A 27,996-nucleotide genomic window follows, 5' to 3' on the forward strand; every position below is an offset into this window, starting at 1 on the left:
TTATAATCTCTTAATGAATTTTATTAACTGTCATTACTAAAACATAGCCCAAGGCTTGTGTTCTCTGTCTCTATGCAATTCTGATGATACAAGGAAGCCAGGGTAAGCTACCAAGGGGCTCTACACAAACTCAGAAGCTTGAGAGGCTTGGCTTTCAAACACCCAGTCTCCCTGTTCTGAGCAGCTTCCTCCAATGGCTCTGGCCTTATTTAACACAGCAAAGAAGGACTCTAAACACTTAGTTCTATGTCTCTGCCTTAATTAGAAACCATTAGTACCTCTGGAAAATTGACGCTCCCTTCTCTATATTCAGAGGGCTAACGGGGGAGCAGTTATGGTGGTATGATGGTTGATGTATAGTTTCTTCTCATATAATTTTGTCTTTTTTTTCTCCTCTTCCTATAGGGAAGGACTTTTTGGTTTATAGCATCTGGTAGTGGGTGGCAGGTGTGTTTTAATCTCTCAGGATGATCTTAGAGCCCCTTTTCCTGGATCCACAGCCCATCCCTCCTGCTCCATTTCACATACACAGTACCCTTCCTCCCACCCATCTTTCTTGGGGAACCTAAAACCAAGTTACCTTCAATATCGGGAATCACAGACCATCCAAGTTAGCAGGTACCTGTGAGGTTTCAGAACATCTCAAGCACCCTAGAAGAGTGAAGTCTTTTAACCTGTCATGACACTCCTGGGTTGAACTATCCACTCCTTCACCTCTCAGCTGGACTCAGGGCATGTTATTTGAATTCTTTAGGACATCTTCTTAGCAATTACAAAACTGGATTTAAAACACCTGCCTTATAATGTCACTGATGGAATCGCATGAGATCACTGACTGCTGAGAAAATGTTTATCGAGTGCTCATGTGTGTCTGGCCCTAAGAATGGAAACAGGGCCACTTCCCTCCAGAGTTTACAGAATGGTCCTAGACACAGAGTGGGAGCCCATCACTATTATTTTCATTTGCATTGATCTAGTGGTAAGGCGCACTGTAGTTAACAAGTGGCACAGTCAGAGCACCCACCTACAGGAACAAACAGCAGTCTTACAGCTGTAGCAGCCTTGCAGGAGGCCACCTGTTATGCCAGGATGATCAGGAAATCCTGGGGGCCCAGAGGTAATGACCAGAGAGGCTGTGGTAGCATGACCACATGGGAAATGTGAGGCAGCAGCTCTTTACCACCCAGTAGAGAAGTGTTTCCACATTTTTAACAAGTGGTATGTCATTACCAGTGATATTATTACATTTTAAATGATAAACATGCATTTATCATTTAAAGTCATATCATGCACTAGTATCATTTCATATTTCTCTTTTCTACCTAAATGCTAGAAGGGAAAAAACACTGCCTTCCTTTATTGCAATGTATATTGCTTTTACTGACCAATGATGCAAGGAAAATTTATCCTGAGTGAAGCTGATATTCCAGTTCTGGCTTTGAAATGTGTACCTGGTATGGCCAAGGAGAAGCCATCCTGCCACAGGCACCAAAGATCCCTCCCCAACTGTCACACACAAGCAGAATCAATTGGCTCCAAAGTCAACATTGAAGGAATCATCTGTAGTTGGGTGTCAGGGATTCTAAGCCAATCCATTTGGACGCTCCACTCTCCCAAGAGCCTCCAGGGCAGCCATCTATGAGGATTCACTTCCTCGTGGATGTCTGAAGTTTTTCCCTGAAGCCCTCAAGTTGATAAATGACAAAGAGGGGGTAAGAGGTACCAACTGTAGAAGGAAGGGGAAAAGCACAAGAGATCTGTTAAAGAAAAGAGGAAGAAACCTCCGTGACATTTACTCCAACCACGGTGAAACACTGGCTTGAGGCAGCACCAGCCTTCTGCCAGTATCATGTGTTTACATGGCAGCATTTACCTCTTCCGCAAAATACCGAGGACTGAGGTAAATGAAGTAACATATTTCAGCAAAAAAAAATCTAGTCAATGAAGAGTGAAGAATTGGAAAATTCCCATGCATAATGCAGAAGATTCTTGCAAGGATCTCAGCAAGTAATGACACATTCTTACCTAATTCTGGCTTAGGGTCATGGCAGTTCAGGGCTTAAAGAAATCATCTGGTCCATTTAATCTGGAAAACTGAAGGCCAGAGAGGTAAAGTGCTAACTGAGCACTCTTAATCCTCAACCTAGAGGCTGTTTACATCATACACACATTTCTTTCTCTCAACTCTGGAAAACAAGCATATACAGAAAAAAAAAGGAAGACACTACGGAATAATCAACGCATCATGAGATAGGCATTCTTGGAAAAGATTTGTGATAAAATATTCTCCAAAGAATATACAAAGACAGACACTTAAGATTATTATGCTAGTTGACAAGACAACAAAGGAATAAAATCAGAGAAAGAAATAACCCAGAAATCTTCCCAAAACTTCTACATCCAAAGCACATCAAGACTAAGTGTGAGGCCCCTCTCACTGGGGGATTGTCGACCCAAAGAAGGCACCCAGAACCAAGGTATGTGTCTCTGATCACAGAAACCTGGGCTGCCCACAACCCAGGAAGTACTACAGACTAAAAGTATTCAACAACAGTGTGCAGCAGGTCAGAGTGATCAGAAGACTAATTCCATTCACAGGTGCCTAGGAGATTTGTTTAGGGAGAAACAATCCAAAGGCCAACTGCAGAGTCCATTAGAATAGCACTGAGGTTTGTGTGCATGTCTAATCATGAGATCAGCAAATTACATGCCTGGTGCACAGACCGTATAACCTTTGTGGGATTGTGGAACAGTTGAGTGCATTTGGGAGAAACACTGAGAATGGAAAATTCACCGAGCAGAAGGCCAAGTTCCAAAGTTCTTGCACAGGGCAGATGAGCAGCAGTGATGAGCAATGTGTTATTGAGCATCTTCTAAGCCTGGGGCACTGAACTAGGCACTGGGGGAGAATTAATTTCCTCCCAAAGTCACCATAGAGGAAACTGCATTAACTCCTTTAATGAATGGGCAGCCCTCAAAGGAGGCTCTAAATGTTCATCATTAAAGGCAGGCCAGAGACTGCAGAGGGGAAGCCAGTTGGGAACAAATCTCCTTTCACCCCTGTCTGCCTGGCTGTGCTACCTCCAGGCTCTAGGAACTCAGAGAATAAAAAGAACTGGAGGTTCTTGAACATTTAATGGCCCTAGTAATTAACTAATACCAATTCATTAAATAGACAAAACGTTAACAGGGTCACTGATGATGAGTAAAGAAAGAAAGAGCTAAGTTACACATCATTCCTACTCTGTCTTTCATCTAGCTCTGGTTTCCACCCTTCTGTCATTGTACTTATAATTTCCACATATGAACATGGGCAAGCACACACATGCATATACACATGCATGCACGTGTATGTTCACATACATGTATGTATGCACACATGCATATACACATACACACATGCAGGTATGCACGTGCATGCACACACACATATACAGATACACAGATATGCATACACAGAATTATCAGTTTGTGGTAGCAAAATGACTTGGACAAGATTAAGTCCTAGGACTTTGATAATAAGCTATCTTGAGAGATATTGGAGATGTCAGGAAACAAGGAAGACTATATTGACTAAGCCTGAATTATAGCAAAGAAATTTTTAGAAATCTTTTCTCCAAGAGAATTCTCTGGAACTTAAAACCTACACCAACATACGGCAATCTTTCCACCTTTTATTTATGCTTCCCAAGGATACAACCTTTGCTAAGGAAGCATTTCTGAGCATCTAAGAAGCCAGACTTTGTGAGCCCACTAGTCTCCAAGTTCCTCAAAGGCACAGGCTATATTTCTGTCATCTTTGTATATCAGCACCCAGTACATAATAGGTCTTCCTAGATGCCTACTGTTGGAATGGCTGCCCAGCCCACCTGTCCACCATATAATGAGGCATTCAATTCCCCAGTGTACACCTCTGCCTTTTATGCTCAGTAAGCCATCACTATTATCATTTACATTGATCTGGTGGCAATGAGTGAGATAGTTATCAAGTGTCATAGCACAAAGACCCAATTACAAGAATGAGCAACAGTCTTAGAGCAATGTTGCCGCAGCTATATTCAATACTTCTGTAGCATGGTACTAGAGGCCACCTACTATATACCATCCACCCATTCATTCAACAAATACGTATTGGATACTTATATACGCCAGGCACAGGTATCGGCATAAGAAATACAACCCATCCACGGTTTTCCTGAAATGGTCAAACAGCCAGTCCTAATTTTGGACCAATCAATAAATAAACATTGATCCAAAAAGCAGCTAGCATGTGTTAGAATATAACCTAAGCACTTTTAGGGAATTGATGCAATAGATGCTAACTATGCCCTCAAGAATCTAACAGTCTAAAGGAGTAGTTGTCACTACAAACAGCAAAGGAAAGTTGGGAAAACTTGACAGAATGAAGAGATATCCAGCAAGAGGAAAAGTCATTAAATGTCTTGGTGTACAGAGGAGGAAAAATTCTGTCCAGCCTCGTGTGGCCTGTTAGATCTGGGGCTTTGGCAGAGTTGGTTCTCTGAAGACAAAGATCAGTAGGGTCATCCCTGATCAGAAATGTGAGGAAGGGAAACAGAAACTAGCCTTGATAGAACACTACGGCAGGCTTTTACAGCCGTGACTTCATATAATTCTTGTAGCAGCTCTTTCGTCGTGAACTTTTGTCATTATGCCGGGTTGCTCAATACCCAAGCCTTGTAAAGAAACTTGGCTGGGCACAGTGGCTCTCTCCTGTCCTGTAATCCCAACACTTTAGGAGGCCAAGGCTGGCAGGTCGCTTGAGTCCAGGGGTTCAAGACCAGCCTAGGCAACATAGTGAAACCTCATCTCTACAAAAATTATCCAGGCATGGTGGTATGCACCTCTAGTTCCAGCTACTTGGGAGGCTGAGGTGGGAGGATTGCTTATGCCCAGGAAGCACAGGCGACAGTGAGTCGTGATTGCACCACTGTACTCCAACCTGGGCAACAGAGTGAGACTCTGCTTCAACAAAAAAAAAAAAAAAAGGAACTTTCTACCTTCTGCCCAACAGGATATGCAGCCCCAGGCAAGCTTTGAATATGGAGCAAGTAACACCAAGAGGAATGACCTATGAGCCATGTGTATCTTCCGGGGGTGCATGGAGAGGTAAAACGCAGGTCCTAGCTGCATTTTAGCTGAGGTTCTGGCTGCTCAGCTCCTCTTGGTCTCTGCCCATTTTGCAAGCCTGGTTCCAGCCTTCTCCTCAGTTCTGTGAATTACCAGATATCCCTCCAATGAAGCACTTTTCTGCTTAAGTTAACCAGAGTCATTTCAGCTGCTTACTACCAAGAATGTTGACTAAAACACTGCAGTATAGACACTATTCACTGAGTTCTACAGATAAGGAAACCAAGACTCTGGGAAGCTAAGTACACAGCTGATGAGTGACACAGGTGGGGTTTAAGCTCACACCTTCTGACCTCGATCAAACCCAGAGATGCTTCCCCTAGTGCTATGTTAGTCAGGGCAGCTTTGATTGCAAAATGACAGAAAAAATAGCAACTGAAACTGGAGTAGGAAAAAAATATACAAAAAATGATCTTAGTAGAAATATAGAAAGCACACCTGGCTTTATTCCCCAAGGGCTCCTGAGTCCATCCAGCTACATATCCCTGGTGTGTGTTCTCACCTACGTGGACTTCATTCCCAGGACCCCCTTCCAGCAGGGTGGTCCTCTCCAGGCTGAAACTCTCACAACCGCAAGCACGGGAGAAAAGAGACAGTTATTTTCCTTGTAAGTTTGAATGAAAGTCTTGGGCTTGATGCTCCCTGAACCATCTCAGTGGCCAGGGATAGGATGTATTACTGGCCAACCTGACTCATATGTGCCCTCCTAAAGTCAGTGGTTGACTCAACACCACTCAAACTTTATAGGCTGAAGTTGCTGGAACAGTGGTTCCAAAGAGAAGAATCAGATTACCTTTACCAGAAGAAAGATGAATGGATATTGGGTGGCAAAAACAACAGATACCCCCCAGAGTCTATCCCTTCTACAGTATGGGTGGCACTCCTCTTTCCAGCTTTTATCTGCACTGCAGTAGAGCCTTTCTCCAAAACTGAATCCCACCAGCCACAAGATCTATCTTCTTCCTCCCCAAAAAAATTCTTTCAAATTCTTTTGCACATACTATACGTGCTAGAAACTTAAATGACTCCATCCACGGACCTTTGCATTTTAAATAAAAGCAGAAAATATTTCTGGGAGCTACTGTGAAAGCTATATGTTAAGGGAGGAAATTTGGAGATGGAGTACTGATTGGCTCATTGTGGCTTTTCCCTAAAATCCTATCACGGGGTCAGCCAGCCACTCTGGGGTATGAGTCAGTAGGGGCTTTGTGACAGGCAAGACCTTGGCCCTGAGATGCCAGAGCAGAGGGTACAGTGCCACATCAAGTCCAAGGGGGAGTGCTATGGGTCAGAGCCGGAAAATCATGCCCAAGGAATTTAGAGAGAAAGAAAGCCTTGAAGCTGGGGCTTGAAGCTAAGGGATTAGAAGTATCTAGAGAAGATGAGATCAAGGAGCACAGAAAGGGGCAGAGTCTAAGCTGAAGCTGGAAACACCATGTGGATTGAGCAGAAATGGTTGTGCTCCTTGTAGTGTGCAGTGGGGTGGGCCAGCGCTACTTAAGGGGCTGGACTGAGCAGAACCTCGACCTCCATGGAAGGCCAGCTCCATGGCCTTGCCCAACTTGCTCTTTGTTCTCCCCGCTCCCACTCTAAAGTTTTTCTTAGAACTGAGCCCGCACTCTGAGGCTGATCTTAAGTTCAAATTGCAAAACTTCAATATTTACTAAACACCAACAGCTAAGCCCTAGGCTAGGTGATATCCGGTACACAGGTGAAGAGGACGTAATTTTCACCCTGGCAAAATTTACTGAGAGTGGGAGAAGCAACCGAGGTTTTTTTAATGATGATAAAAATATTAGTTCTATAATAGAGGTTTATACAAAGTTACCATAGGAACTCAGAAAAGGAGCAATTAACCTGAGTGCTCCTTAAGGTTGTGGGAGGGAACAGTGGGTAATGAAAATAGAAGGGAAAGTTGGGCCTGATCCTCAATGGAATGGCATAAGTTGAGAAAGGAGAATCAATAGGAATTAAGAGTTGAATCAAAAAACAATCTACACCATGACCTTCAGTTCCTTCCTAGAGCAGGAGCCGTCTGCGGTGTATGCCCGGAACCTGGAATGGGGCCTTCTACCTAGAGGGGACTCAGTAAATGTTTGTGAATTAAACAAACAAACTCTGCTCTGCCTTTGGAACAGAATGTAGACCTCCAACATCATGGGACACTGCTTCCTAAAATATTATTACAGTCTTTAATTTCTCATTATGACTCTCTGGGAAATTTAATTAATAATTGCCATGGGAAGACAAGAGCAAAGTGATAATTAATAGCTATTGGCCAGAGCTATTGCAGAATTAAGAGTCCAATTATGAAACGAACAAAGCACACCCAAAAAGGAGCAAGAATTCCAGGAGCAACGAAAGGCCATGGATACCAGGCATGCTGCAGGATCTTCCTAACCTGAGCAGCAGTTGGGTGAGGTGTGCTTGAAAATAGGAAGAATGGAGAAATGACAAACTTGAGTGTTTGTCAGGAAATGACTCCTGCACCATACTCTGCACTTCCAAACATTGCCTCTGGGTTCTGTGTCCTCCTGACCAACACCACAGAGTGAAATAAAAATAGAAGAAAAGGAGCAAAGACTAGGCCACCTTATCTAGGCAGCCAAAGGCCCAGGATGCCTCCAGCAGCCCCTCCCAGTGCCTCTGAGGTCAATAAAACCTCATGACTTGATGAGTCTTTGAGCCCTCCTTCAAAAGGCAGCACAATCACGTTGCCAGAAAGATGATGACTACAGGAGTGTTTGTTTATGTCAAACCTCAAAAACCCTTGGGGTTTGAATGGCTGTGTGATTGACGGTTCTCTCTGTCCCTGCGGTGAACCAGTATATTTGCCCTATCCTTCCCATCAGGGGCCCTCCTGTCCTATCCTTTTCATGCTCTCTTACTCTCCAGTTCCAGCTGGCTTCTCCTCACAAACCATCTCTTCCCCACAATGTAAGTCTTCCGTTTTCAGTCTGTGGAAATTCATTTCACCTAAACCCTTCACATAGCTGATGTTTATACTTTCTTTTCTGAAAGAACCTTCTATGAAATAGGATCCTTAGAATTAAGTACTTAAGAGTTTCTAAACTTGAATCGTTTAGGCTGTAGGTTAAATACAATTTAAATACAAAGGTTCAGATCTTTTTAAAGGAGAAAGGTGTAATTTATAAAACCTTGTACTAAAGAAGGAATAGAGAAAAGTTGGCATACAAATCCTTTAAACACTGCAAATAATAAACCAGGGGGAAAATGGCAGAAGAGAAGGGGATTTTTACAATGCCAATGATTTCTATAGCTTGAGAAGTGCTTTATTCAAGCACCAGTTGAGATAATTCTGTTTTGAAACTAGCTCCTTTAAGAAAACTCTTCTTTTTCTGCTCCTAGGAAATGCTGACATGCTGAGAAGTACATGACGTAAAGGTGACATTCTGTGGCAGAGCCAAGGAATTGCAATGCTTTGATCTAAACGTCCTGAGCTCTCACCTACTCTTCCTGTTCCAAGCTTCACAAACTTGTAAACTGGAGGGTCAAGGTTAACCTAATAAACTATTTGTGAACTTCAACTGTTGTTTGCCTGTGAGCCTATCTGGTTTCTTTGTAGGTTAAGTTCCGGGAGGTTACACCAGTGGTTCATTTCTCCCTCATCAGAGGCAGTTTACATAGCAGAAAGAGAGGAAGGATTGGCCTCAGAAGACTAAGGTTCAAGTCCTGGTTCTGCTCTCCTTCACTGCTCTCTTGCCCTCTCTGAGTCTCTCTTTTCTCATTTGTAAATGATGATTGCTTGGGCCACCACCTCCAGCCCATGGAGAGGCAGGCATGTGTTGGGGTCGGGGGTATGATGCAGTATGAACGCTGCAGCAAGACAGAATATCTCCACTTCTGACTGGAAAAGCACCTCTTTTCAGGCAGAGAACTCGGCTCACTTGCAGTATCCATACCTGCCCAGTAGATTCCATAGCTCCTTCTCTTTGTGTCCTTTCACAGGGCCCTCCAATCTCACTGCCTCCATCACAGACTTGAGTTTCTGGTAATGTCTTAGGCACATCACAAAAAATAATCTCTTCCTCTATAGGAGGCATGTTGCAAATTCAGTATCTAGTTCATCTCCCAGGGCATCGGTTTTCAGGATCAGTATATTAACATGTCAATGGATGTCATAGAATCGCACATGGAACTTGAATCCAGATTCCCGAATTTAGGAGACTGATATTCCACCAACCTTATATTCCAAGCTTCAGGGTAACATTCACATGATCTGATCCTTTTCATTTCAGAGGCCAGGAATGACTAAAGGTCTCACTTGGCTAAGTATTTTCCAGAGTGTGGAGGCTTGCTTACTTCTCCAGCTAGTTTTATTATGACAGGCAGAAGTTTCATTTTCCAGATGTTCTGTGGGAGCTTAGGATTTTTATTTTTCTCCTCTAAAGCAAAAACCAAAACCACGAATAGACTGAAACTCTAAATTGATTAACTCCCAACACTACCTGGATCAAATTCATCTTTGTATTGCTATTGCTGTCTTTTCTCCTAGTCTGCTCTTTTACTTTTACTGGATTTCTACCTTCCTGTCTATAAGATAAGAGACAGAAAAGAGCAAAATAAGGTGTAGACTTATATCAAAACCTATGACAACTTTGGCCTTTTTTGTTTCTCTTACCAAAACAAAAACATAAATGCACATTTGGGGAAGTGGAGACAGAGTAATGCATTGGTTACTGCCTGCACTGAAATAAAACTAAAATGAGAATGAGTATTTTGCTAACGACAGATGATGATCTAAGGCCTGAAGTGGAGAAAGGTGATGGAATGGGAAGATTGGTAAGAACTATGCTGACTTTATTTTCATGAATACGTAATTTTTGGAGTTGTCAGTTGTTTTGAGAGATTTTCTCCCTTTCTTCATTAAATGCCAAAAAAAAAAAAAAAAATGCCCTCAAGGGTAGGCAACCAAGTATTCTGATAACACACAAACAGAAGCAGCCCTGTAGGGCTGTGAAAGACTGGACGTTTTTGGAACAGATTTTTTTTAGCACTGGGATATATTTTTCCAAGTGAGTAGAGCTGGTATCTGCTTAAAGGAGAATGAGACACAAGTATCCGATTAGAATCCACTTTGTAGGAATCTGATATTGGAGAGAAGGCTGGCTGAGGACAGGCCTGCCAGCTCCTGGCTCTGATGCTGTACATTCCCACACCCACACCCACAAGCCCTCCAAATAGGTTGCATCCTTGTCTCTGATGAAAACCAAGAGTCTAATTTTTATGCACACCCTGCCAGAGCTTCCTCACTGCAACAAAGGTATGCCTTTAAAGGTTTTAACGAAGAGCTTTGCTATTTATTAAAGGCCAGAAGGAACTGCTCGCACTAAGCACAAAGTTCAAATGTCTTTAGACAGGTCATTTAGACAGGTCATAGGGTGTCTCACAACTTCCGTCCCAACTACTCAACTCTGCTATTGTAGGGCAAAAGTAGCTACATGTAAACAAATGAGCATGGCTGCGTGCCAATAAAACTTTATTTACAAAAACAGGCAGAAGGCTGGATTGGCCTAGGGGCCACAGTTTGCCAAGCCCTTCATCATCAATAACAAGGCTTCTCTAGATGAGAAAGGAGTTTGTATTAAAGCAGGGGTTTCTATTGAGGCCATTTATTTAACATTCAGTGCTTCATAGATTCTTCAGATTCATAGAGCCTCTTTCCTCCATTAGAAATGCTGCAGCTATAGATAACAAAAAACCAACTAAGCTGACTTCCACAAATATCAATTTATTATTTCATATAACAAGGAGTGCAGTTAGGTGGTTCCTGCTACTGTTTTGTTTGCCCTCCCTTGCTGCTTTCTTGGGCCCGGAGTTCTTTCCTTCCCCTGCTAGAAATGGGGACGGCCATTCATTATTGAAAAAAAAAAGATGAAAATTTACATCTGTAGCCTCTAGAGTAGAGAAGAACAATGGGAAGAAGTATTGGGAATGGAAACCAAGACAGCCAAACTACACCCCTCTGTAGCACACTGGAGACAGGACACTGTGTTGATGGTAGGAAATAAATGCACCCTAGAACTGATATTCAGGCACATGCTAAACACAGAGTTATAATAGCAATTTTTGATGAGAAGGTATTGCACAATGCCTCTGTTAGGAAAAACCTTAACGACAATTGTACAGGTGCTTCTTATGGACTTCATTAGTATTGATGTTTTATTCATATCAGTAATGATCAAGTGCCTATTAATCAAATGTTCCTATTGCCAAAATATGTGACTTTCCCCTTGGTCCAAGGAAAGCATAAAATAAATTTTTTTTTTTTTTTGAGACGGAGTTTTGCTGTTGTTGCCCAGGCTGGAGTGCAATGGCATGATCTTGGCTCACCGCAACCTCCGCTTCCCAGGTTTAAGTGATTCTCCTGCCTCAGCTTCCCAAGTAGCTGTGATTACAGGCATGTGTCACCATGCCCGGCTAATTTTGTATTTTTCACAGAGATGGGGTTTCTCCATGCTCGTCAGGCTGGTCTCGAACTCCTGACCTCAGGTGATCCACCCGCCTCGGCCTCCCAAAGTGCTGGAATTACAGGCATGAGCCACCGCGCCCGGCAAAAGAAAGATTTTGCTGTCTGTGACACACATACACACACACACACCCACATTATATAATATATAACGTGTTATATATTATATACACATACATATAAGATATCTTATGTATAAATATATGATATATAATACAGATATCATATATATGTATAAAAGATAGCTAACATAACTAGCACTCTGCTGTCACGAAACGCAGCTCACCATAGCAAGGCAAAGGTAAAACATATCATACAGCTGAGATTCTGGGAAGGGGGTATTTTTGATGACTAGAATGCAGTTGTTCCAATATTAGCATAATATCAGGGTTAACTTACTGATTACATTTTTGACAAGCGGCAGCCTTGCCATTTTAATGGCCACAAGTAGCTGGCACTTTGGTTTTCAGTATTGTCTATGACACATGCCTTCAAACCACGATCTCATAGTTTAACTCATTCGAATTCCCAGGCATTGCTTTTCTGTGAACATTCTACTAGCTCAGGTTCAGAGGCAACTCTCAGAACACTGGAGTTGTTATTTTCTTAGGGTTTGCCCTATAGGGAAATACAGGCTGGTTAAATTAGGTAGAAGGTTATTTCCTGGACGAGAGATGGAAAAGGAGATGGCCAACCATACAACTGTGTACACATGTATGTGAAATGTCACCGTGTCTCAGCTGCATCTTTATTTTCAAGGCAATGAAAATATACCTATGATGATGAAAGTGTTGCAATTATAACCACATATAAATATAACCACTATAAAATATAACCACTATTATCTAAAGCCTGTTTTCAATAATGCCTTTTCCTTTCAAAACAAGCTCATTCTGATCATATTTGATCCGTGTGGTAAGTGTGTGGAGCACGTAGGGCTTACCTGTTTATATCAAAAGGGAATTCTACATAGAAAAGGTAAATGATTTGCCCCAGACCTCATGGGTTCCTCCCATGTCCTTGAGTCCTACTCCAATAGATCTCCTTATTTTCTTGCAAATATTGACAACTGATTCATGTCATTTTTGAGATCGTTTTGCTTCTCCATGCCAATTTGTTACTGCTTTGCATAGCTTTTTGAAATATTTATTAAGTACTGACCTTGTAATTTGCCACCTAAGCACCTGTTTTCCTTTCCATTCTGTACATGAATGTGAGCCTGAACTGGTTCTACAAGCTCTAAAATATGTTGGTTGGGTCAGCATGACAATAATGCACTGTCACTTACACACACACACAAAAAGTTGAGTTTTTCCACTCTTTAAGTTCCAAATCTCCCAGACTAGGTGAATTTTCTCCTTTTCCCTTTTCTGGCAGTTAGGGATGAAGTTTCATGTCTCCGTGCCACACCTCAGTGGAGAAATACAAAGGAGGAGAAATCCCAAATAGGTAGTAAGAATAGGCAAGCCAGATTTCAGGGGCCAAGCCACACCTCACAGACAAGCTGAGCTGAGCCCATTTGTGATGTCTTCATGGGAAATACAAGAATGGCTTGGGAGGAGCCACCGCTTCCAGGTTGCAGCCCTGCTCCTGGGCCTCCTCCTGCCAAGCCTGCCTTCTAACTGGACGCCCTGCTTGGTGCATCCTATCCCCTTCCTTTTGTTTTATGTTCATCCATCCAGCCCAATAAAGCCTACTTTTTGCATATTAAAACATCATTTGTTTAAGGACAAACAGTTGGAGACCTGCTTCTCAGGGGCTGGAGTGACAGATCACAAGAGGGGGCTCATTGGCCTTGGGGGCTGGCGATTTGGCAGGTCCCCATCTCTGAGGAGAGACAGCGCATGTGCTGCTCACTGTCAGGATTCCAAAAGGCATTACCCTGAGCTCCAAGGTGGAGCTGTTTACCAATACCGTGATCTCTCCCCAGATGCCGTTGCTACTGCAGCTAATTAAGAGAACAATTAAGACTACGGCAATCAGTCAAGTACGCAGACCTCAGTCATCTTCCCGCTCTCGGATGCTGCACTGCTCCCAGAGGGCTGAACCGTATTCAGTCATTCAGAAAATGACAGGAAGAAGCTATTAAATATCTGAAAACCATAAAAACGCAATCATACTGTTCTTTAGCTGAGCCATCCGCCAGAGACCAATGCCCAGCAACTTTAGAAACTTAGCAAGCCTCTTGAATTCACACACTCACAAATAAGATTAATCAAAAGCAGCTCAAATCAAAATTGAATTATAAGGTGGAGCTAGGAGAAGTTGCACTGGTCATTCTCAATTTTTTTGTGTTTGTTTATGACTGATCAATACCTCTCATATCAGCCAAATGCATGGCAACGTCCATGGGGTGTCTTTAGAAAGGAAGTAACAGATTAAATATTGAACTAAACAATTTAATCTTCTGGAAGGATTTTCAGATATTCATAAAGGTAAATCCTATTAGGGGAAACAGTGTCCATGTGCTGGATTATAGAGCCTCGTTGGGAGAAGTTCATAAATGCAGATCACAAACCACTGAAACAAAACTTCTCTTAATAGCATAGCAAATGAAGACCAGAAAATAAAATGTCCTCAGAAAGAAAATCATATATGTGTATGTTAATTTTCTTACATTTCATTTAGTAAACATATTGCAAAATACTCAAGATTCTCCTATTGAGTGCTGGCTTTACGTCTGCATAAGTAGTTATTCTCTTTGAACCCTCTCACAACAGAAATGGAATTTTCTGGTGACCTGGAGCTAAGAAGTGAGGCTGAACATCTTAGAAAAAAGCACCATAAACATTGTTACCAAAAACGTTTTTATTAAACATCTACTATATGCCCTGCAAGGGATACTAAAAGAATAAGTAGAAAGTATTGACATATAGAGTATGGAGTCAGACCTGGGTTCCAATTTCCAACTCACCACATGCTAGCTATATGACTTTGGGCAAGTGACTAAACTGCCACTTGTGTGTCCTCATCTGTAAATGGAGCTAATACTCTTCGTAGCTTAGGGAGCTGTTTAAGGTTTAAATGAGCTAATGTTTGTAAAGTTCTTAGAACAAGGCTCAACACACAATAAGTACTCAATAAAGCAATGATGATGATGACGATAATTTCAAATAGCTGCCATTTATAGATGACCTGACCTGTCATAATGTCCATATGTGATCTTCCTGAGTACTCATTGCAACTATACAGTGAATATTATTATCATTATAGTCACTTTACAGATGAAAAATCAGATATTATGAGGCAAGGCCACTTACGGCAGTGCCTGGAAATACCAAGGGCCCCAGGCTTGAATTCACAAAGGGCCTCCATTTTAGACTTCTGTTTTCACCTCTAAATGAGATGACACCTCACAGACAGAAACCAAGACCATTAAAAGTAAACAGCTTAACCCTTGTCTCTGGTTAAGGTCTAGGACACATCTTTTCATATACTATGAATTAACATTTTTTTCTAAAATTTAAAATTATCTTATGAATAGCAGAATCACAATACATTGTACCATGTATATTTAAAATATATCATAATTTTTCACCTATTTTGGCATTCTCGAGATTTTTTTTAATATATCAAAAGCCTCAAAAACAAAAAAAGGAAGTATCCTGAGTCTCTATCTACCTGATTTCAAGTTACCAAGTAGATGTCACCAAACATAGACTTGGGAAGAGATGTGCAATAGACAATATGATATAGTGCCTTCACCATAGAAACATGGTCATTGCAATTCAACTCAAAAGCATCTTGTAGTAAAATGTGGTAAGTTAATTAGGAAGCAATGAGCTTGAGGTATTATTTGTTTTTAATACAATTTATTTAATTATAAGTTTATACAATTTAATGTTTGATAATCCCTGTGTTTAACAACCACCTTGTAAAATTTCTCAAAATCTAACAATGGGCTCCCATGAGCCAAAAAGGGCCAGCTCTAGCACATCATTTACTCCACATGATTCTCCATGAATGCAAACATGAACCTTTCAGCAAGTGCATATATCGATAGAGTGACACTTAGAGCGAGGTGCTTCTGAATAGGCACATGTTTTCATAAAAGTAGTCCAGCTGCATTTATTTATATATCTAAGAATAAGTGCCTAATACCAAATCCAGGTGGGTCGTCTATGAACATCGTTTTCTCAACCTTCCCAACATGTTAGTCCATGTGCACCAATCTTGTACTGTCAACTACAGATCTTTGTTGTGAGAAGCCTGGAATAAAAAGTGCCCACATTCTTATACAGCTGATGAAATAGCTGGGCTTCCCTTTGTTAGTTCTTGCGAGGCCCAACCCAATGTCACAGATAAGCTGGTGACCTGTAGGTGGCCATTCGTAAGCTACTTCCTCCTCATTTGGTAAAACAGATCGGAATGCTCCCCAACGTTATTTATAAAGTCTGCCCAATGCTCAGAAATTGAATGGCCAACATCCACTTAGATCAGGGATTATTTTTAACATTACTGTCTGCTCACAGGTACGCACACACGTATATACATTCACTCTAAAGAAAGCTAATGGTTTAAGCTAAATATGGTACCACTCTTCTGAAATGTATAAGACCTGCAGAGCAATATACTGTAGTCATTTCCTGATATAGAATGACAGCCAAAAAATACATTCTTCTAAGAACTAAATTCTGTGCCTGCCTGCATTCCCACTATGATACTTTAGTGCACCCATGTTACCATTAAAAATTTTTAAACTACCACCTCAAATATCCTTACAGCCAAACTACTACTATTGAAAAGAAATGTGTTCAATTATTATTGCTTTTCCCTTCCTCGGAGATGAGAAGCCAACTGATCCAAAATCAATTGCTCAGATCTCCACTGTGGCAAGCAGAAGCAAGTTCAAAGCCTTTTCACTTATATTCCAAATTTTAGAAATGTCTACAGTGGACAAAACTGTAGTAATTCAGAAGGCAATAGTTGTCAGGCTCTGCATTTTCCCTGAGTAATTCAAAATGATTTTATAATGAATTTTTCCAGGCCATTAGCTCAAAATACTGTGTGATACCTGTGACGATTTTTAAAGGGAAAAAGAAATTAAGCAGGGAACAACCACTGAATTTAGAAAGATAGGTAGGCTTTTATATAGCAGACTTTTTATCTTGGCCCACATTGTAAATAATTTTTTTTTAACCAGAAGAACCACTGGTTCCTACTTGTAAGGTGTAATCCTCTTAGCCAGCATTTTCAGACCAAAAAAAAAAAAAAAATTGATCTCTTGACTCAAATAGGATCAACTGATTACCAAAGTTCTTTGTTAAGAATCTTCTCTACCGACCATTCAAATAAATGTTGATTACAAGGAAGGAAACAAATACTGCCTTTTACAGCAATCATCATAGACAACAATGCACCTTCCTCTTCAGGGTGACAAGAACTTATTCACTTATATTTTAAAATGTGTTGTTTAGAAACTGGACAGAAATGTCAAGCAAATCCAAAGTGGTGAACCTCCACAAAGACCAAATTGTTCCAACAATTCTTGAGTAGCAGAGAGAAGGGAAGAAATCTCCCTACGCATTGTCACTTATCCCCTTCCCACCACAAATACCCACACAGAATTTCCCTGGGCAGCCATGTCTCTGAAAACTTAATTTCTAGTCTTAACCACATATAAACAAATTTAGAGATGAAATATGTAAATCCAGATTATATTTAGGTAAACTACCCATTATTTTGGTAAACTACTCATTATTTCTTTACTAACCAATTACAAACTGTTTGACTGAGTTCATCCAGTAGTTTAAAAAATATCTAGTTGTTTAACCAAATGCAATTTTTATACATCTTTCAGCATTTAGAAAGAATGTAGAAGAATTATCTATAATTTTTGCAACACAATTCTCTTTGGGGATTGTTACCTGGACATTACTAGAAAAAAAATCATTTTGATATGTAGGTTGCTTTAACTGACCTCAAAGATAAATCCAAAGAAGTTTCTAGTAAAATAACAAAGAAATTTCTAAGAGATAGCTGTGCATGGTGCCGTGTACCTGCAGTCCCAGCTACTCAGGAGGCTGAGGCAGAAGGATCACTTAAGCCCAGGAGCTCAAGGCTGCAGTGAGCTAGGAACATGCCACTGCACTCTAGCCTGGGCACCACAGTGATACCCCGTCTCTAAATAAATAAATATCTAAAAGGAACACTCTGATCATCACAAACCTCTGGTTTCAGAACTTGATAACATTTGAGCAAAACCTGGGTATCAACATAGGTACTATGCATTTTCTGCCAGTATTTAGTAGGCTAACTTATTTTGCCTATTTTCTAAAAATAACTAAATGAAGAGTGATGAAGGTTATATGCCCAGTCATGGGGCATACTATTTAAATCTCATTCTACTTCACATCTCAAAACTCCCCGGTTCCAGGCTGTTTGTAAGTGTGTTTACGTGGAAAAAAAATCAAAGAGAAATTAAGAGAGCTTAGAATTGGCCCAGAGATTCAAGGATGGACCAAGCACCAACCTCTTTTTTCGTCCCAGACCTGAATTATGATCAAGAGCCACTGAAAACTATGCCTATCAAGGTCATTGTCTTTCCCAACAATTGGTTTTCTCTCCCAGGTTTCCTGTTTGGATCAGCATAACCTACTGTCTTTGGCTTTCACACACTACAGACCTTGAAGTCTTCCCTGAAACTCCTCTCCTCTGCACTTTGATCTGTCCCCAGGTCTTATTCATCACCTACTCGAATTATTCCTCAGGTTTAATCCGTTCTTACCATTTCTATGGCCATCTTCTTAGTCACACCTGAGCAATGAAGACAATGTCATACCTGGTTTCCATGGCTGCGGCCTCTACCATAGCAATAGAGAGGGCATACCACATTTAAACCAAATCCTAAAACCCAGCTGTCCTCAATTCCTTCTGTCTGTAGAATCAATAAAGGTCTCCTGTCTAAGTCCTCTTCTCCTCCTTTCATGTTACTACAGCCTCCACAATTATGAGACATGGCTAGATGTCCTCCAATATCCATTGTCTTCTTTTCATAATAAAGCCCTCAATTATACCTGGGCACATTGCCACCTGAATAAAGACTCATTTTTCCAGACTCCTTTGCAACAAAGTGTGCCCCTGCAGTTAAATTCTCGCCAACATGATATGAATAGAAGTATTATGTGCAACCTCTAGGCCATGCCTTCAAAAGGAAGGGATATGCACTGGCATTCCTCTTTTCTCCTTCACATTGACTGGGATGTAGAAGTGATAGCCAGACCAGAAGCAGCCATTTTAGACACAGAAATGGAAGCCACATATAGGTGATTGTAGAGACACTCTACCAGCCCTTACTAACTCTCTGCTTTCAAACAATTAAGTAGAGAGAAACTAATTTATACCTTGTCTAATCCATCAAGTTATGCCTTTGCAACAACAACCCAACTCGTACCCTAACTAACACACCACAGTATACTATATACTCAGTTGTTGGGTAAAATTCACTAGTATTCATTTTCTAAATCAATTTTTAGTTATAAAGAAAACCATAGAAAATGGAAGAATGACCTAGATGTCTTACTCAAAATCATATTCCTATTTGGCAACCAGCCCAGCACACACCAGCAATATGACAACATACTCATCATTTCAAACCATTTTCTAAAATCTCTGGTAAAAATGAAAATATTTCATATATTTCATTTCAAATACTTTGTTCTTAATAAAAAATATTTAATAACAACTATAATGCATTCTGTCTTGATCAGTGGCTAGAGGGTGTACAGCTGGACATCGGTTAGAGCTGGAATGCTCACCAGAGAGTTCTACAAGTACAAATTGGTTCTGAGCTCAAGCTATCATGAGATTGCTCCCTTTTCCACTGGCCGCAAGAATCATAAACTCAATGTGGAAATATAAGAATGCAGCCAGCTAGGAGACTGAGAAAAGTCATAAAAATGTACTTTCTGTTCTAACACTTTATTTGTTAACATATATATGTTTCATCATATATTCAAAGGACAAGGCATTTCTTTGTCACTGGACATCACAGAAAACCTAGTGTGGGTCAGACTGCTCCCTTTCACTCAGACTCTGATGCCCCTACTGCTGTGCAACAGGGCTTATGAAAATGGCCACTTGCAACAAGTTACACGTTTATAGGTTGGGATTTTGGGTTTTTTTTTCAAAATTCAAAACTTCTAGGGAAATCTAGATTCAATTTCAAAGTCTTCTTTTTCTGCCTCTGATTTTATTCTTTAGGTTTTACCTAATTTCTCTTAAGCCCCACATCATCTCTGGGGTCTGGTAAGTGTGCATGGATTACACACATTTTGTTTCAAACCATGCTAATGGTTGCCGACTTTTCTCATTCCACCTTTTCAACAGAGTTAAGGTAGATATTATCTCCATGTTTTTACCAACTTGATTGAGATACAGTTTATGCATGATAAAATGCATTCATTTAGTTATACAGTGATTTGTTTACTTATGTAATGATTTGTTTATCCATTGGCCAGTTGATGGACATTTGAGTTGTTACCAGTTTTAGGCTATCCTATGTGAAACCACTGTGAAGATTTCAAGTGTTTGTGTGGATATCTCTTTGATAAATATCCATAAGTGGAAATTTAGGGGTCACAACATAAGAATATGTTTATTTTTATAAGAAACCACCATCGTTTTTTTCAAAAATGCTTATACTACTTGCTCTATGCCCTCACCAGGACTTGGTATTGTCAGTCTTTTTAATTTTAGTCATTTTTATGGACTTGTGCTGGTATCCTATTGTGGGTTTGTATTTCTCTGATGACTAATGATGTTGAGTATCTTTTCATATTCTTATTAGTTATTCATATATCTTCTCTGGTAAGTGTCTGTTCAAATGTTTTGCTAATTTTTCTTTACCTTTCGTGCTCTCACTATTGAATTGTCAGAGTTTTTATATATTCTATATATAAATACTTTATCATAGTATTTTGACTGTTTTCTGCCATATCTCATTTATCTTTTTATTTATTTAATGACATTAGTAAAAAAGCAGAAGTTTTAATTTTTATGAGATCCAAATGTATCATTTTTTAATTATTTACACTTTTTTCTCCCCATATAAGAAATCGCTGCTTAATTAAAAGTCAAAAAGATTTTCTCCTGTTTTCTTTCACAGGTTTTATGATTTAGCATTTTTTAGCTTCCATGGTCCATACAGAATTACTTTTTATGTGTGATGTGAGGCAATGGTCAATATTCCTTTTTCCAGATAAACTACAATTACTTCATCATAATTTTTTTAAAAATTCCCTTTCTTCAGTTAAAGTTTCTTGACATCTCTGTAAAAAAAAAAAAAAACCAATTGACCACATATGTGGTGATCTATTTTTAGAATCTCTATTTTGTTCTATATTCTAAAAATGTCCACGTCTGTCCTTATGCCAATACTACACCATCGTGGTTAGTATATCTTTATGGTCAGTCTTGAAATCAGGCAGTTGGGATTTTGATTGGGATTGACAATATTAAGTCTTCTGATACTGAACAAGATGGATCTGCCCTTTTCTTCAGGTCTCCTTTAATTTCTTTCATCAATATTTTATAGTTTTTAGCATATAGGTCTTAATACATATTTTCTTAACTGATTAATAGGTATTTCATGTTTTTTGATGCCATTCCAAATGATATTTTCAAATTTTTAATCTCCGTTTGTTACTACTATAGATAAATAAAATTGACTTTTGTACTGTGACTTGGTATCATGCAACTTTGCTAAACTCACTTTTAGTTCTAGAATCTTTCTTGTAAATTCCTAAGGATCTGCTATAGACATGACCGTGTCCTCTGTAAATAAAGAGAGCTTTATTTCTTCCTTTCCAATTTATATGTGTTTTCATTTTTCTTCTTTCCTTATTGCACTGACCAGGACCTCCAGTACAACAATAAACAGAAATAAGGGATACAGACATTCTTGCTTGTTCCTGATCTTAGGGACAAAGTCCTCAATCTCTTACTATTAAATATAATGCCACTTGTAAGTTTTTCATGGGTGTTCTTTGTCAGGTTTAGGAATCTGATTTTCAAATGTTAAACCTTTTGTGCATTACTTAGGATAAATCCTACACAGTCATGAGTTATATACTAAATCAAACAGTTATATACTGCTCAATTCAATTTATTAAGATTTTGTTAAGGAATATTTGTGTGTATGTTCATAAACGTTATTATTGGTCTATAGTTTCCTTGTCTCATAATGAATTTTTCTGATTTTAGTATTAAGGTAATACTGGCCACATAAAATAAGTTGGAAAGTGTTCCCATCTCTTCTATTTTGTAAAAGACTTTGTATTGGAATAATGTCATTTCTTTCTAAAATGTTTGATGAATTCTTTAGTGAATCTATCCAGGACTGGGATTTTCTTTACAAGGTTTTTTATTAGAATTTCAATTTAACTAGTAGATATAGAGCTATTCAGATAATCTACTTCATCCTGAATCAGTTTTGGTCAATTGTTTTTCAAGGACTTTGTCCATCTCATCTAAGTTGTCAAATTTATTGACATCTATTTATTTGTATTATTTTCTTATTATCCTTAATGTATCAAAATTTATAATAATATGTCTCCTTTAATTCTTCATATTAGTGATTTGTATTTCCTCTTTTTCCTGATCAGTCTAGTTATGTTTATCCATTTTATTAATCTTTTTATAGAACCAGTTTTTTTGCTTCATATTTTCTATTGCTTTTTTCTGTTTTTTATTTATTTTCTTACTCTTATTATTTCCTAATTTCTACTTATTTGAGGTTTAATTTGCTCTTTTTTTACTTCTTAAGGTAAAAATTTAAGCCACTTATTTTGAACCTTCTTTTCCAACATAAACATTTAATGGTATACATTTTCCTCTAAATACTGCTTTAGCTCTACCTTGTAAACGGTGATATGTTCTCTTTTCATTGTCACTTAATTCCAAATATTTTCTAATTTTTCTTGTGTTTTTTTTTTATTTGGGGAAGTGTTTTAATTTCCAAATATTTGTGAATATTTCAGATATTTTTCTGTTAATGATTTCCAGTTTAATTATGTTGTTGTCAGAGATTATATTTTATGTCATTTCAATTCTTTTGTACTTATTGAGATTTGTTTTAGCCTAGCATATGTTGGTAAGTGCTCATACACACTTGAAAAGAATGTGTATTCCATTATTATGTGGATTTGCTTGATGGTGTCATTCAAGTCTTCCATCTATTTACTAACTTTACTGATTTTTCTGCCTACTTGTTCTATTAACTACTGAGAGTAAAATATTCAACTATGATGAAGAAGTAACTATTTCTCCTTGTAGTTTTGTCAGGTTTTGCTTCACATATTTTGAAGCTTTGTTATTGAGTGCATTCATTTTATGATTGTTATGTGTTCTTAATGTGTTGATCCATTTTTCATTATGAAATGTCCCATTATCTCTGGCAATATTTATTTTCTGATGTCTACTTTGGTATTAACAACTCTTAACTTTCTTATGATTAGAGTTTGCATAGTATATATATATATATATATATATTTTTGAGACAGGGTCTTGCTCTGTTGCTTAGGCTGGAGTGCAGTTGTGCAATCCTACCTCACTGCAGCCTCAAACACCTAGGCTCAAGCAATCCTCCTGCCTCAGCCTCCTGAGTAGCTGGGACTACAGGAATGTGCTACCACAACCAGCTTTTTTTTTTTTTTTTTTGGTAGAGATAAGGTCTTGTCATCTTGCCCAGGCTGGTCTTGAACTCCTCAGCTCAAGCAATCCTCCCCACTCAGCTTCTCAGAGTACTGAGATCACAGGTGTGAGATACTGTGTCTGGCTCTTTATTATCTTTTTATTTGTGACATTTCTCTGTTTTTATATTTGGAGTGTGTTTCTTCTAGACAACATATAATTGGGTCTTAGTATTCCATCCAATCATAAAATCTCTGCATGCTAATTGAGGCATTTACATCACTTTCATTTACCCAGTACAGTTGACTTTCAATCTATCATCTTGTTATTTCCCTTCTATTTCTTATATCTGTTTTCTGTTGCCTTTTCCGTCTTCCTGTATCCTTTTAGACTGAGCAGTTCTTATTTTATCTTCGCTACTGTTTTATTAGCTAAAACACTTTGTTTTTGGTTCATGGGTTTTGTTTTGTTTTTCAACAGTTTCTCTAGGGTTTTCAGTGGGCATCTAGAAGTTAGATGCTCTACCTTCAAATAGTATTGTACCATTTTATGTATAATGTAAGAACTTTATGGTGAATACTTTTATTTCCTCCCTTGCATTATTTGTACTACTTTGTCATACATTTTATTTCTGCCTACTTTACAAGCTTCTCAATTCAATATTGTTATCTTTGCCTTAAAAAGTCAAACATTTTGAAGACATTTAAATATAAGAAAAATGTGCCTGATATTCCAAACATATTTCCCATTTCAGGTGTTCTTCACTCCTTTATGCAGATATAAGTCTCATCTGGCATCATTTTTCTTCCACCTAAAGGAATTTCTCTTACATGTCATATAGTGAAAGTCTGCTGACAACATATTTCCTCACTTTTTGCTATTCTGAAAAAAAAAAAAAAAAACCTTATTTTTGACTCCAGTTTTGAAAGTCTTTTTTGCCATGCAAAGAATTCTAGGTTAACAGGTTTGCTCTCTTTTTTTTAGAAATTTAGGGCAAGCGTGGTGGTTCACACCTATAATCCCAGCACTTTGGGAGGCTGAGGCGGGCAGCTCACTTGAGGCCAGGAGCTTGAGACCAGCATGGCCAACATGATAAAACCCTGTCTCTGCTGAAAATACCAAATTAGCTGGTCATAGTGGCGGGCACCTGTTATCCCAGGTACTCAGAGACGCTGAGGCAGAAGAATCGCTTGAACCTGGGAGGTGGAGGTTGCAGTAAGCAAAGATCATGCCACTGCACTCCAGCCTGGGTGATAGGGCAAGACATCATCTCAAAAAAAAAAGAGAAAAAAAAAAAAAAAAAAAGAAATTTAAACATGTTGTTACATTGTTGGGAACAGGATAATTTCACACCACTTACTTACTGGTCAAAAATATTACAGTTCTTAAAACTTACTGTTTCTGCAATGCTTAAACAATTGTAATACACTTCCTTTTATCATTAGTTTCATGTAATTTTATTGTCTCCTTAAGGACATTGTAAACCTCTTCATGAGAGGAAAACCATGTCATAGTCCTCCTTTGTATGTCCTTCATCGTCTAGAACGATGCCTTCTATAAGCATACTCAATTATTTCTTCATTTCTTGGTAGTTGGTCAACTCATCAAAGAAACTTTTTAATATAGTTGGCTTGATTTGTACTTCGTTTTTAGGTACAAATCCCAAATCATGTTACTATTATATTAGGTATTTTTTGCTAAATTTCTACAGACATAAGCTCCCCAAGGACAAGGATATGTTTCATGTATCTGTGTCTCTGCTCAGCATAGAGCATGGACCCAGAGGAGCCACTGACACAGAACCAATTGTTGGCTTCTGAACTAGATATACAGGCACAGAGCCCAAAAGTGAAGAAATTGCCTACCAAGCCTATAGGTAGGCCCACTGACCAACACAAGCTACACCAAGCTCCGCCCATCATGGAATTTTGCATTCCAGGATTTTCTTCAGATATAACAGTCCTAAAGAGTAATAGCAAAACCTCACATATCTATACTTACAGTGCAGTTTAAAGAGTACCTCTATTTCACATGTTAGCCAGGATCTAGTCAGGAAAATAGAAACGATTATTCGTTCTACAAACAGACGAAAGTTAATACAGAAAAATCAGTTACAACAGTGAGGGAAAAGTTAGAAATACAATCAGGGTTATTGAGGGTGAACCCTGGCATTATCAACAGTAGGAAGCCATTATCAGCCCTAGGTCTGGAGGGACAGTAGAAGGCAGTGGTGTAACACAGTCCAGAAGCTGGGGCCCCACAGCAGCAGCTGGAGCCATGAAGGAAACTGAGTTGCTGTCAAGGATGCCACAGGAAGCCAAAAGAGGAAGAGAAATGCCCTGGCTACTCTCCACTGCTACTCTGCAATCTTGCTACTGCCTCTCTTGGGTCAAATCCATCTGGAAGCCAAAGAGCTGGAAAGTCTGGGAAAGAAATGTAGCTTTCTGCATTACAGAAGAGAGCAAAGGAAAGCAGAGAATGAGTCTGAGAGCAACTAGGCAGTTACTCTTCACATTTTATTTCACTCTGTGCAAGAGAAAAATGGAGACTTGGAGAACTCCACTGACTTACTCAGGATTACATGGTCAATAAATGGTAGAGCTAGGATTTCTTTAACTACAAGCCAGTTCTATACATTCTTTTCTACAGACTGTGATTTCCTCTTACAATAAAATAAGAGAGGAGGAAGGAAACTGTATCTCCTTGCCTGGACTACAATAACTGCTTCCTAACTGATTTTCCCACTTTCTGTCTCATCTCCTTGTCTCCTCTATTCTCACTACACATGACTGAATTTCCCACAAAGTGTTATTTAAAGCAGTATTCGCTTTGGAAGTCCTAAGCTCTTAGAGGACTGTCCTCAGGACCCCTCACCAAAATATCTGGTGGCCCTCATTCCCTGGTCGTTCCCCACACTCCTGAGCTTCCAGAGCTCCTTCAGCTTCCTTCCCTCACGGCACGTGCCACATTGAGCAGCAATTATTTGTTGCAGGTCTCCCCTCTCAGACTGATGGGAACAAACTCTCAGCCATCTTGAAACTGACACAATGTCTGACACACTGTCAGTGCTCTATAACTGCTTGAATGAGTGAATGGATATAACTGAAGATCTTCCACCAGATAGCTGAGGTATTCAAAATTGAGACTGCTAATCTGTCCCTGAGTCTCTGAAGATTGTAAGATGCACCAGTTCACAAGTCCATGTCATCAGGAGGAGTTCATCCCTTTATTTCTAGTGTCTTAACTTTGGTGCCCCAGCGTTACAATCATCCAAGTACAAGATTGTGGAGTCCTGCTTTTTCATTTAGTAACATGAGTGAGAAGGATGAGCATGAACAACGACTGCCTAGATCGAGAATCCATTCAGATGCTGAAATAAAAATAATTGGACAACAAAGCCCTGTGTTAGCACTTTCTCTACAGTGATACACAAGAGGCATTTGTGGGCCCACAACAATTTTGAAAGCATAGTTCTGGGGAATAGTACTATGTAATCATAAAATTACACTGGAGATAAGATTTAATTACCATTTTCACCTTTCTAACACCTTTCACAAAGTAATGCTTAAAAGCTTTGTGAGAAAGAATACTACCCTTAAAGTGATAACATGCAACAATTAAAGCACAAGAAATTCCAACCAGCGGGACAGACTTTTAGGGAGCATAGGTTCAGGAGAATTATTCAAAATTATTATAGGTGACTGTCATCTAAGGGAGTTTATAGATTGGCTTCAAAGGGAACGCCAAGGGGAAAATAAATGGACCCTGTTTCCTAAAAGAGATCTTTTCATTTCCTTCATACAGGAAGCTGATGAAAGCTGCTGGCTACCATGATAAGCAGACACTGATCAAAAAATCCTCAATATCATTCTATGATCACCATAAATCATAACACACTCAGCATGGCCACTGAGAGAGATGTGCAAAATAGAGGGAAGGCCCTGACCTGTCCTCAAAGGGTGGGATCCATAGGATGGCAACAGCTATGTGAAAATAATTTTTCATGATTAATAAGATTAATCATGTCCTAATTTATTCGTGAACTTTCAACTAGTTTAAAAAGTTATGCCCAAACATCAAGGTCATGAAAAGTAATGAAAATCCGAGAAAGTATTACAGATTGGAGAAATTAAGGAGATATGATAACTGCTATGATCTGAATGTTGGTATCCCCCCAAAAGTCATATATTAGAACCTAATACTCAATGTGATAATATTAAGAGGTGGAACCTTTGAAAGTGATTAATCCATAAGGGCTCCACCCTCATGAATAGGATTACCGCCCTTGTAAGATGGGCTCCAAGGAGTTATTTTTCCTCTTCTACTACAGCAAGAAGGTGTCCTTTGAAGCAGAGAACAAGCCCTCATCAAACACCAAATCTGCTGGTGCCTTGATCTTGGACTTCCTAACCTCTAGAACTGTGAGCAACAAATTTCTGTTGTTTATAAATTACCCAGTGTAAGGTATTTTGTTATAGCAGCCCAAATAGACTAAGACAATGACCAAATGCAACATAGTATCCTGGATTGAATCCTGCACCACAAAAAAAGTTACTAGTGGGAAAACTAGTGAAATCCAAATGAAACCCAGAGTTTAGTTAATATTAATATGCCAGTGTTAACTTCTTAGCTTTGACAAATTATCTTTATATGAGACATTAACGGTAGAGGAAGCTGAGTGAAGGGTATGTAGGAACTTTTTGTACTCCTTTGGTAACTCTTCTATA

At 39.2% G+C, this 27,996-nt stretch overlaps 1 long non-coding RNA gene across 1 annotated transcript in view; it reads right to left on the minus strand.

The window, feature by feature from the left end:
- The window catches only part of LOC129462490 (uncharacterized), a 277,261-nt gene that overhangs the window by 143,109 nt on the left and 106,156 nt on the right, over window positions 1–27,996 (minus strand). The gene's annotated exons all lie outside the window — the stretch shown is intronic.

This window comes from Symphalangus syndactylus, chromosome 14, assembly GCF_028878055.3.
Source record: "Symphalangus syndactylus isolate Jambi chromosome 14, NHGRI_mSymSyn1-v2.1_pri, whole genome shotgun sequence".
NCBI lineage: Eukaryota > Metazoa > Chordata > Mammalia > Primates > Hylobatidae > Symphalangus > Symphalangus syndactylus.